The 13122-nt window shown below is 40.4% G+C and overlaps 2 long non-coding RNA genes across 2 annotated transcripts in view; one reads left to right on the plus strand and one right to left on the minus strand.

Annotated features, from left to right (window-relative positions):
- LOC111713843 (uncharacterized) overlaps nucleotides 1–12755 on the minus strand; it is a 13815-nt gene extending 1060 nt beyond the window's left edge. The window contains exons 1-2 of the long non-coding RNA XR_002767805.1: nucleotides 12720–12755; nucleotides 12540–12543 (exon numbers count right to left, since the gene is read on the minus strand). This is a non-coding gene — a long non-coding RNA (uncharacterized LOC111713843). The remainder of the gene's footprint in view (nucleotides 1–12539; nucleotides 12544–12719) is intronic.
- Nucleotides 1–12757, plus strand: part of LOC111713844 (uncharacterized) — a 17238-nt gene extending 4481 nt beyond the window's left edge. The window contains exon 3 of the long non-coding RNA XR_002767806.1: nucleotides 12718–12757. This is a non-coding gene — a long non-coding RNA (uncharacterized LOC111713844). The remainder of the gene's footprint in view (nucleotides 1–12717) is intronic.
- Nucleotides 12758–13122: the final 365 nt, after the last annotated feature.

The raw sequence follows: 13122 nt of genomic DNA on the forward strand, positions 1-13122 counted from the left end.
ATTAGAAAAGATAGATATTCATAGGCAGGGGGCAGGTTAAAAAAAATACGCACATTAAAAATATTTACCCCTCCCCCCCCTACAGAATCCTCATTTACGCCAATGGAGTCTAGAAACATTTATGATTTTTACTTTCAATGATTTATTTTGTAAGTTATAAAAGTGAACTTTGTTCTAATAAGCGGATTAGACTTAAGTTTATTATACGTACAATTTATGTCGGGAGAGGCTAAAGTTTCTTGTGTGTTTGTTTAAGGTTTAAGGACAGTAAAAACAATAAAACTTGTATACATACTGATAACGGTTATAAACTCAAGATATTTTCTCTTTATGCTTGAAAGTTGAATTTACACAACAAACGTCAGTTAATGCATATTGGCACAGTTTACACGTTTATAGAAATATCTTCCATTACACCTTATAGTTTGGATGCTTTCAGTTTCTTTTATTTAAATTCAATCACACGTTTATTTATAATTTAACAACCTTCAAACTTTTAGAGTTGTCTTTTTAAACTTTTTTGTTTAAAACGTATTTTTCGACTAAAAAGAATACAGAAAAGGTGAGAAAAAATATGTTTAAAAGGTCATAACTGTGATCTAAAGTCACAGTTTCCTGGAATAATGACCGAATCATTAAATTTGTGTGGTTAAAATAGAGATCGTTAACTAACGGTAACTTTTCAAAATCATGGAAAATATCGTTAAAAAAAAAATGTTTTTATTAACAGTTGTAACAAACTGTTAACTAATAGCTTTAAGGGCGGGGCGGGTGCATGAATACTAAAAAATGTAAGATAGCCTTTAATAAATAGAACTGGTTTAAACTTAACATATTTTAAAAGTCCTTGAAAATCTAGAAGTGATAAAAAGTATTGGGGCGACTTTAAGACCTCGTAGCTCTCCTGATTTAAATAATTAGTTCTTCTCAATAGCTCTACATAAAGATGTGTTATGATTGAAAATATGTAATATTTCAATCTAAAGTTAGTTTTACTATACTCGACGTCTTTTGAAATCTTTATATCCTGGGCTACAAGTATTTATGTAACACTAGCTCCAGTGCCCGACGTTGTCCGTGCAATAAAAAAAATCTGTTTTTTTAAAGAAAGAAAATCGATATTAAAAATTCTATGTTATTATCCTATGTTACTCCCCGGGCACTCATGGGTTCCCTCAAACATTTTCAGCCCAGTTGGCCAACTATAGCTAACATACAAACAAATCTATGTGAGCGAAGAGCTTTTTTTATTTCATAGATGAGGAAATTTATGTGAACGCTCCTCAGACAACTAACAGTGACAACTTTCAGGTGATAAGAAACAATAATTTAAAATCTAACGAAAAAAACTTTAAAATCCCTTTTAAAAGGGCATTCTACTAGGTTCAGTTGGTTGACTACATTTGGTTGATTCAGTTGGTTTAATAGCTCTACTAGGTTCAGTTGGTTGATAAATGCAATTGGACTTTTTTTTAAACTTTAAATCAGAGTATGATTTTTGAAGAAATAAAATTCGAAATTAGAATCATAAATTTAGATAGGCTGCCAGGAAAGTAGTCTGCTCTAGTTGCAACAAACTTACATTTAGAGCAAGGATATCTCACTCCTTCATGTTTACTTTCAACATGTCTCTTCAGATTACTTGCTGTAATTGCTGTAAATTCACATTGCAAACAAGGATATCTAACTCCTTCGTGTTTTAATTCAATATGTCTCTTCAGAGCACTTGTTGTAGTTACGGCATAATCACAATGAGGACAAGGATATCTAACTCCTTCATGTTTATATTCAACATGTCTCTTCAAATAGTTTGCTGTAGTTGCAGCATACTTACATTTTGAACAAAGATATCTAATTCCTTCGTGCTTATATTCAATATGACTCTTCAGAGCACCTGCTGTAGTTCCGGCATAATCACAATGAGGACATGGATATCTAACTCCTTCGTGTTTATATTCAACATGTCTCTTCAAATTGCTTGCTGTAGTTGCAGCAAACTCACATTCAGGGCAAGGATATCTTACTCCTTCGTGTTTATATTCAACATGTCTCTTCAGGTTACTTGCTTGAGTTGCTGCAAATTCACATTGCAAACAAAGATATCTCACTCCTTCATGTATACTTTCAACATGAATTTTTAGACCACCTGCTGTAGTTGCAGCAAACTCACATTCAGGGCAAGGATATCTTACTCCTTCGTGCTTACTTTCAGCATGTCTCTTCAAGATATCAGCTCTGGTTGCAACATAATCACACGTATTACAGGGATATTCTACTTTTTTCATCTTAGTTCTCTTTTGTTCCTATAGATGTAAATAGCCCCAAAATTTGGGTTATATGTCATTTTTTCAGTGCGTTGTGCGCCTTCCAAAATTCAAATAAAACAAGTTCAAATCAATCTTTCAACTTTGATAAAAACTTTGATTTGCATGTGTTTTCCTTGCGCCTGTGCGTTTCATTCACATCTTTCTTTAAAAACTTTGATTTCATTTCAAAAATATCATTTTATTTAGCAAAATCCTGCGTTCTTGCGCCGCGCAAAAACACATGAAAATCACACTTGAAAAAAAATTCAACAATGCATGTGTTTTCCTTGCGCCTGTACATTTTCATTCACATCTTTCAGCTTTGTTAAAAACTTTGATTTCATTTCAAAAATATCATTTTATTTAACAAAATCCTGCGTTCTTGCGCCGCGCAAAAACACATGAAAATTACACTTGAAAAAAAATTCAACAATGCATGTGTTTTCCTTGCGCCTGTGCGTTTTCATTCACATTTTTCAGCTTTGTTAAAAACTTTGCGCCGCGCAAAAAAGCATGAAAATGGAGTGCAAAGATTTATCTCTCTCAAAAAGATTTCTTTTCTAAGCCATAACACGGGCTGTAGACATGATAGAACAAATTTAAAAGTACCATCGGAATCGGAATAGAAACCACAAGGGATTATTATTAAAAGGGTGTGTCCGTTAAATGAATATTAAAGGCGTGGTGGCTTAAAAATTGGGTAGTAGAACCCGTTTTTGACAGGAAATGTTTATTTTCTCTTCATTCCGTCAGAACACCAAGTCGTAAATAAAATTAACGGGCAAAGAAAGTTCTGAATGCACTACAAAGAACATGTTTAAAAAATATTAAAATGACCAAGATATGCCCGGTTCCAGATACGGCACATATTGCATTTTCCAAAATAAATTGAAAAAATAAAATTTTTTAAAGAATTTAAATGGTCTTTGTTAGCATTAAAATTGCGTAAAAATTGCGCTCTTTTTACGCATATGTTTTGGGTGTTTTAAATATTGAAGAATTGAGTGGCCTAGGTGTGTGTGCACTGCAGTGCAGAGTGCAGCAATATATAATGTTATGTTAAATAGAAAGCCGTGTGAGTTGGGAAGGGGGGGGGGCTAATTGGGCAGAGAATTTAAAGCGCTACATAGCACACTGGTTTTTAGTATCAAATTTTACCGCTAGGTGTCTCTGTTTGTTTTACGTAAAATTTAATATAATACAAAGGTACAGATTAAATTTTTTACTAAAAGTATATCATTTAGAAATCAAGATTTAGGTTTTAAATTATTTTTAATTTAAAAAAAAAAACATTTATATTAGGAAAATGCACTGAATTTTCTATCAGAAAAATTTATATAACTTTAATAACTCCATATTTAATTATAAAGCTAGAAGCAGTAATCTCTATGTTAAATTGTATTCCCTGATGAATGGAATCAGTTTAGAGAGAGATACTTATACTGCATCCATCCATCCAACTGCAGGGATTGATGGCATATCTGCATGCTTCAAATTTGCTTAGATTTAGCATAATTTTTAGTGAAAGAGAGCCGACATGTTTATTGAGAAAAAGAACCAAAATCTGTATGTAAAATTTACGTAAAAATGTGAAAGTGACGTTTAATTTGCGCTCTTTTTGGGCAATTTGGCTATCTGGGCATCTCCTCCTCCGTCTCCGCAGAACTGACTCCGTCATCCACATACATATTCTTGGTTAAGATATGAGCTCCAGCTTTGTGCTCCGGGTAGTTACTAGCACAGTACTCCGCTAATTTCACAAATCCTGCAGATAACTGGTTCCCAGAAGGCCGGACTCCATAAATCAAGGTTCTCACGACCATTATTTTTATAGGGTTCTCAGGGTTGAGGTCCTCCACCCACAAGTATTTCTGGTACCTGTAGTGGCTTTACTTCAACTTGATCCCATTGTAAGCCATTGACACATCACAGCTAAACACAAAGGGAAGAACTCGGAACTGTATCATCACGTGCAGCAAATTGTTGAGAAAATTTTCTCCTTTCGCCAGACAATTATTTAGACAATCTCCTCCAGGGGTGCAGCTAGACGCATCAAACACTATCCTACAGGGGGTGGACAGACTCTTCTGGTTCACCACAGTTCGCCACGGGATAAAATATCCATCATCCACTTTGTCAAGAACTTGCTTCCGCTCCTCCAGGGGAAGATCATCAAGTGCAACAACATGTTCCTTGTCGCGGAGCTTGTTGTGAGACGCCAACACGTCCACCATCATCTGCTCACTCTTTCTCACCAACTTCATCTGAGACTCCAAAATCTTCTTTGCTCGATTATAATTGTTAAACAGGTTTTTTCCAGGCGGTTTAATAAATGGTAAGACAGCCTCCAACCTTTTAGCCTCAGGGTTGTACTCTACGGACTCCTCGATAAGGAACTGCTCAGCCTCCTCCTTGAGACTGATCCTCTCCAACACCTCACCCTTCCTACAATCATTGCAATTCCTGCATCTTATACACTGGTACTGTACTTCAGCTCCCAGCCCCTCAGCATCATCAAAACCAAGGGGGCATGTCGTGAGGTTGAAGCAGCTCCAGTCTAGTGGGATAACCCATCCTCTATCCTCACTATGTTTACTACAATGTTTATTCTCACAAAAATCACTATTACGCTCATATTCACCCAGCTCCAATTCACGAACATCCTCTTCATACTCATCATCCTCCAGCACACAGGGTTGAGTAAAAACATGGTTTAGAGTAGACACTTCCATAAAATAAGCTTGAGCCTCAGCAGTGAAAAAAGTACGCGCACCTAAAGAATTTGCTCAATCTCCAGCCTCTCTCCACACACGGTGCGTCCCACCAAGGATTGCAGTTTCTCCATTCGGTGCACTAAACTTTGAGTTGAACACGGACAATCCACAAGGTAGAGAAAAAATCAGAACCGGATAATGAACTAAATATCTAATCCCTAGCATAATGTCCACCGGCGAACCTCTAGCTCATCCTTGAAATCTTCTAGGAGGCGGTAGGGCAAGGCTTTCTGCAGCTCCGGGATCACCGGACAAAAATAGAGCTCCTCCTGAAGAGAGTGGGTTACAGACAACTCTCTCAACTGGAACAGCTTGCTTCTTACAGTTACAGCCCAGTCTCTCTTCTTTATATTTGAACCTTGACAAGCTCCAAGGTCACGCAGATCCTGCAGTCGACGGTTAAGCAGCAGGCGAGGGTTTCCGTAATTCACCTTCAAATACTCGAAAACCTCTTCAACAGTTTTAAAATCTCGGCATGCAAACTTGGCAGGACCCTCAATACAGCTCTGGGTAAGTAGACGCAAAACCTAGCTCCGGGTAAAGGTTTTCGTAGACACATAATCCTCAAATTCTTGCTTAAAGGTGTAAAAGTCTAAATCTCCAGTATCTCCACTAAACACAGGTAGTTTTAGCTCACTGTCTCGTCCCGAACCGGATGAGGTAACATTGATTACTCCCAAAGTTAACTTTGCATCATGAATTTGAGAGTCAGCTTCCATCTGTCGCTCCAAAACCTTCCTGAGAGCAGCATCTATCCGCACTGCATCCTCAGTTTTTCCGGCATCCACTGCATCGTTGACCAGAGATTTACCATCAGCTTTCAGGGACGCAAGTCTCCGATTAAGGTTCTGCAATCGTTCATTTGCAACCCTAAACTCTGCATCTGTACCAGGAGCCCTAGTAGCTAGGGCTTCAAACTCAGCAGTGAGAACCTCCATGCTTGAGATCATCTCAGCTCCGTATTTTAAAACTTTATCTGCTTTAAATTGACGAGCAGCTTCAACACGAGGGTTCACAACAGCTTCCGGAGATAAAGCATTAACTCCAGCAACTTCAGCACCCGCCCTCCCCAGGTTTTCTCTACTTTTTAACTCCTTACTTGCATTTCTAATGAAGAGAATCAACGTTTGCTTCGCAGCATTTGAATCAGCTTTGTTTTCATCAGTAAACGTAGCTGTCAGACTGTCTTGGAGAACTAAAATCGCAGCTTGGGCAATTCCTTTGAGCCTCTCAGCTTCCTGTAACTTCAGTCTAAGGTGATCAGTTGCAAGCTCTTCAGGGTCAACTCCTTCAAAATCATCCGCAGTTAACATTTTCACCTCCTCGAGGTTTGCAAGAGCTCCGGGAAAAGGATCAACATCAGCCATTCTATCACTGGCCACAGATACACCGTAGAAAGTACTAGTTGAAAACCTCGGGTCCCGAGTCACAAAACTTGGATCCTCTCCCTCCTCGTCCCAAGCTAAAGAGCTAGCTTGAGTGAAAACTTCATCCTCTTGAACACTAACCCGACGAGGTTCGCCTTGGCCGTCGTACTGTTCCTCTCTGGGTAGGGGACATCACAGGGTTCCAATCAGAGTCAAACCCACGAAAAGGAGAGGCGGGGCTCGAAGGGGGATTTGCCATCCCAGGAGAATTTCATCTGGTTTGGTTCTGGGTATTTGCAAAATGCAAATTTTCCACTGTGCATTTCTCACCTAATTTTCAATTAGGTCTTCACACCAAATGCCGGACACAGGCTCAGTCATCATACCCATTTTTCACGGGCTTGTTTCTGTAAATATCCACAGTTCATTTATACTCTAGGAACAAGGAAAGCACGTCTTGCGGTGGAAACTGAAAAAATAAATCACAATATTAATCAGCTCCATATAATTTAACAATTTTTAAAGCAATACCATCAACTAATCATTATTTTAATATGTTTACACACATACATGGTTACATTTTAAGATTGATGGTAATGCACGTGCTTCCTTTCATATATATATAAGTTTAAAATCTTTTTTCTTTAATTTTTTAGATAAAACTTTCAGTTATATAATAAAATTAGGCTAAATATGCTTTCAATCAACAAGGTAAAATATTCGTTGAACATGGCTAAATATAGAGTTAAAAAGAAAGTACTTTATAACTTCTGCAGCTTGAAGATGAGGATTGATGATTAGATGTGGATCCAGCTCCTGTTGTAGTTCAAGGTTTGTGTGAGCACTGGGTTAATTCGTTAATTCCAAAATAGGGCTTTAGGTTTAATTTTTACACTGCCCGGAAAAACGCTGGATTCACCAGCTAATCATCAAATAGGTTACAGAATTCACTTTTTTCCGTTTATTATTACATCTCCGGATTCCTCAGGAAGAACTGCTGACCCGCAATCTTAGAAGCCTCATTGAGCTCCTCAACAAGCTCGAGATCACCTTCGTGGTGGAGTACAGCAATTTTCCGAGCACTCCTCCGGGTTCTCCTGAAAATGTTTTCACCATCATTCTTATAACTTATCACGACGGTCCTGATGATCCCGTCCAAAGAGTACTCCACCTCCTCCACACGTCCTAATCTCCAGACAGGGGACCCAAAAGAAGCTTCAGACTCCAACTTCAGGAACAAGACAATATCTCCAACTGCAGCTTGTCCTGATGTCGTCTTCCACAAGGGGGGCTGAGGGATGTAATCCACCAGTTTCTCGTCCTTCCAGACCTTCCACCAGCTCCTGTAGACCTTCTCCATCTGCTCCATTAACCGTGATGGTCCCTCCATTTTCACATATCCTCCAAGGGACCTCCGATTGTTTCGTCCAAGCAACAATCTTGATGGGGTTATCAGATCCAGGTTGTCCAAGTTAGACGTCCTACTTCCTAGGCAGAGGGGGAAACAGTTTAACTCATTTGCAATCCAGGCAAAGCAAGTTTCATACGAGATCAAGTCTAACTTCAACCCTGAGTACACTCGGTTTAACAAGGTTTTAATCTCATGAATACTTCTTTCCACAGCTCCATGTGCGTTATGACCTCCTACAGGGCAGGTTTGATACTCAATCCCAACCTGGTATTTGGTAGATAAATCTCGGGCAACGTCCACAATTACAAACTCCGCTTCCTTGCAGGCCTTGATCAACTGGCTCCCAGCATCAATAAACATCTTAGCAGGGTGGCCATACCTGGAGCTAAACCAGGTATAAGCCTGGAGAAATGGAGAGGTTGAGTAATTCTGCATCATAAAAATAGCTACAGCAGAGGTTGACGGATCCTTGAAAACCACTCCGTAACATTTAACCACGCTCCGTTGGTTATGCTCGCACACAGCCTGGTACGGTCCGAACAGCAGGGGCTATAGTCAATCTGTTTTCATGAACATTCCCCATCTCCACATCAACAACTCTTACCCTAAATCTTCTACAAGCAACACAACCCTCACGAACTTCTACAGCAAGATCTCAGCCTCGGAATATAAACGCAATGCTCCGGGATTCCCTTAGAGTACAGGTAGAATTTTGGTTTCACAAATGACAACGGCTCCAGGTCCAGCATCACCTTCTCCGGGTCCTCGATACACTGGCCATCCAGGATCCGACTAGTATAATAAAGGATTCCATTCTTCTCAACTGTACAATCCTTATAATCTTTCTTCGGACAATACTGCTTCACTTCCTTAGTTCCCATACTAAAGAAGTAGTTCTCAGCATAGTTGATCCTGTACTCGCTCAGCAGAAGGGGGTCAACAGGCTCGCTGTCCACCAGGGGCAAAATTGGAGATTGGGGTGGTTTCCACAGGGGGGAAAATGTTGGACGAAGCTTACTAATAAACCTGAGAATATAACCTATAATTCTGGTCACCTTGGTCCAGACGTATAGATTTGGATCCACCAAGTATTGACTAAACCCATAGCGCTCAGCTACCTTCTCTCTCAAAGACGAAATAAGGACACCATGAATATCCGGGGCCTTCAGTCCTTGAGCTGCCAATCTCTTTTGCTCTCCATCCATTGTTACATCTTCAATACTCCGGATAGGCATTAACTCTTCACTCAACTTCATCCATGATTTGCCTTGCTGCCAAGCTGAATCTTCACGGATCTCTTCAATCTCACAAGCTCTAGTCCCAAGATCAGCAAGGTTCAGCTCAGTATCTATGTGGAACCATCTTCCAGGCTCAGAGAATCTTCTTATCTCCACAACTCCATTACGAACTCCAGTTTGTAAAGGACGCTGGTCCTGATGGATCCAGTAGAGAACTATAGTAGAGTCAGTTACATACAGTGTAGTGTTCAAAAAGGGGTACATATTCGATCTTGCAACGTAGCTCAAACACGCCCCCATCACGGCCCCTTTTAGCTCAGCTTTAGGAATTGTATCTTTAGTTACCAGTTTAGATTTTGCAGCCACCAGCTGAACTTGATATCCTCCTCCATGCAGTTCAACTCGTGCATGAACACAGGCTACAGCAATATTCTCCGACGCATCTGTAGAGATAATTAAATCAACTGACAATGATTTAGCATTCTTAGGGATCACAGCTCTCCGAAACCTCACCTCCTTAACAGCAGCAATTTCCTCAAGATTTTTTACCCAAGTTTCCAGCATCTCCTCAGGAACAGGATCATCCCAACCCAATCCCAACATAGAAACACGTCTCAGGTCCATCTTCCAACCAGCTGTAATCGGAGTCAAAAGTCCCAAGGGATCAAATACACCTGCAACCTTTCCGGTCAGAGTTCTCCGAGTAAAAACTTTAGCTAAAGCTTCTCCGATATCACCCTTAACCAGCTCCGGCACCATCCCACGTTTAATCTTCCCAAAGAACAACGGTTTAACATCAATCCCAACACAATCCTTCTCACTATCCCAAACCATACCCATCAGTCCGACATGGACTCCATCAGCAGAGACAACCTCCGACGGAGGCAGACCACTGTACGTTACTGCTTTGACTCCGAGACCAGCCTCACCAAGGACGAATTGCAAACTCTCTGCATTCTTAATCATCTCCTCCTCTGTCTCCGCAGAACTAACTCCGTCATCCACATACATATTCTTGGTTAAGATATGAGCTCCAGCTTTGTGCTCCGGGTAGTTACTAGCACAGTACTCCGCTAATTTCACAAATCCTGCAGATAACTGGTTCCCCGAAGGCCGGACTCCATAAATCAAGGTTCTCACGACCATTATTTTTATGGGGTTCTCAGGGTTGAGGTCCTCCACCCACAAATATTTTTGGTACCTGTAGTGGCTTGGCTTCAACTTGATCCCATTGTAAGCCATGGACACATCACAGCTGAACGCAAAGGGAAGAACTCGGAACTGTATCATCACATGTAGCAAGTTGTTGAGACAATTTTCTCCTTTCGCCAGACAATTATTTAGACAATCTCCACCAGGGGTGCAGCTGGACGCATCGAACACTATCCTACAGGGGGTGGACAAACTCTTCTGGTTCACCACAGTTCGCCACGGGATAAAATATCCATCATCTACTTTGTCAAGAACGAGCTCCTTCTCCTCCAGGGGAAGATCATCAAGTGCGACAACATGTCCCTTGTCGCGAAGCTTGTTGTGAGACGCCAACACGTCCACCATCATCTGCTCACTCTTGCCCACCAACTTCAGTTGAGACTCCAAAATCTTCTTTGCTCTATTAAAATTATTAAACAGGTTTTTTCCAGGCGGTTTAATAAATGGTAAGACAGCCTCTAACCTTTTAGCCTCAGGGTTGTATTCTACAGACTCCTCGATAAGGAATTGCTCAGCCTCCTCCTTGAGACTGATCCTCTCCAACACCTCACCCTTCCTACAATCATTGCAATTCCTGCATCTTATACACCTGTACTGTACTTCAGCTCCCAGCCCCTCAGCATCATCAAAACCAAGGGGGCGTGCCGTGAGGTTGAAACAGCTCCAGTCTAGTGGGATCACCCATCCTCTGTCCTCCCTATGTTTACTACAATGTTCACTTTCACACAGATCACTATTACGTTCATGTTCACCCAGCTCCAATTCACGAACATCCTCTTCATACTCATCATCCTCCAGCACACAGGGTTGAGTAAAAACATGGTTTAAAGTAGACACTTCCATAAAATAAGCTCGAGCCTCAGCAGTGAAAAAAGTACGCGCACCTAAAGAATTTGCTCGATCTCCAGCCTCTCTCCACACACGGTGCGTCCCACCAAGGATTGCGGTTTCTCCATTTGGTGCACTAAACTTAGAGTTGAACACGGACAATCCACAAGGTAGAGAAAAAATCAGAACCGGATAATGAACTAAATATCTAATCCCTAGCATAATGTCCACCGGCGAACCTCCAATTCTTCTCGGGGCCGGGGGGAGCGGGGGATTATTTGGAAAATCTCGTAGATAAGTAGATTTAATCTCATCCCAAACCTCTTTCATCTCCCAAACAGGGAAGGGGGTAGTTATTTCTGGCATCCTCAGAGCTGTAATGGTAGCTACATTCTTTCTATCACTCATCATCAGGGTAAACTGCTCATCACCAGTCTCAATTTCAATTGTAGAAGCACCTGCTACACACATAGACGTAGGTCCAGGACGTACACACACAGTATCCAAGACTTCAGCTGCATTCTCGTTTATAGCTGCACCCAAGCACCCAGAATCATAAAACATCAGCAGCTTCCTCTCATTCACAATCACATGTTGCATCATAAAAACAGCTGAGTTAGGCATATCAGGAATCACACTAAGGTTGTGGGGGTTTGGAGGGGGGACCGCAGGAACAGGGTTGAGGTTGAAGAGTTGAGGAAAGAAGGTGAAAAATCTCGTCCCAGGAGGGATTAACTTTCTATCTAAAGATTTGACAAAATCTTCCTCGTACTGCATGTTCTCAATCACGTGCCTCCTGCACATGGTGATGTGCCTCTGCTTCGCAGCGTCCTTCTGTATACAGTCCTGCTGGGGGCAAACCCAGCTCGTATCACAGTGAGGATAATGTTCCTGCTCCCATCGATCCTTATCTTGGAAATCAACCGGGCTATCCATCCTCAAGCACTTAAAACAGCTTCTTGTTTTAGCAGCAACCTTAAATCTTTCTGATCCACTATTAGAGATAAACTCGTAGCAATAATATACATGGCTGTGTTTCTCTGGACACGACGGGCACTGTACAGCTTGAGGGGGGCCTATAACAATACAGCAGCAGTATCGGAGTTATATTTAGTTACAAGTACTCAAATAAAGTATCAAAGTCTATAATATCAGGTACTTGAAGCAGTGTCTATATATCACTGTAATTGAAGTGTCTATTGCACAGGTCTATTATATATTCACGTAAAGTATATATTCAAAGTCTATTATATCAGGTACTTGAAGCAGTGTCTACATATCACTGTAATATAGGTGTCTATTGCACAGGGTAACTAAAGTTCTTTAAATGTCGGTATAACAAATAAAACTTTAAAACTTCTAAATTTTAATTAGAGGGAGATTTTAGGAACTCCTTTCAAAACTTTTCTATAAACTTCTAAAAATTTTAATTAGAGGGAGATTTTTAGAAACTCCTTACAAAACTTTTTCTTAGAGGTGCAGTTTTATCCAATACCACTTCTATTCGAGATCAGCCATTTTGGGCCTCCTTGCTGTCTTTTAGAAAAATAGATTTTTCAAGAGCAGCTCGGCATATGAAAGACCTCTTGTAGAAGTGAATCAAGCAATATTAGCTTGGTCGTTTTCGTATAGGAGAGGTATCTAGTAGACTAGAGAAACTGGGAACCAAGGGTAGATCTATAACTCTAGTAGATAATATATAGGTATAGGAGAGGTATTTAGTAGACTAGAGAAACTGGGAACCAAGGGTAGATGTATAACTCTGGTATAGATAATATATATGTATATCTAGTAGATTCGAAAAACTGGGAACCAAGGGTAGATCTATAACTCTAGTAGATAATGTATATGTATAGGAGAGGTATTTAGTAGACTAGAGAAACTGGGAACCAAGGGTAGATGTGTAACTCTAATATAGATAATATATATGTATAGGAGAGGTATCTAGTAGACTATAGAAACTGGGAAACAAGGGTAGATGTATAG

The sequence above is a fragment of the Eurytemora carolleeae genome, unplaced genomic scaffold, assembly GCF_000591075.1.
Source record: "Eurytemora carolleeae unplaced genomic scaffold, Eaff_2.0 scaffold1483, whole genome shotgun sequence".
Taxonomy (NCBI): Eukaryota; Metazoa; Arthropoda; class Copepoda; order Calanoida; family Temoridae; genus Eurytemora; species Eurytemora carolleeae.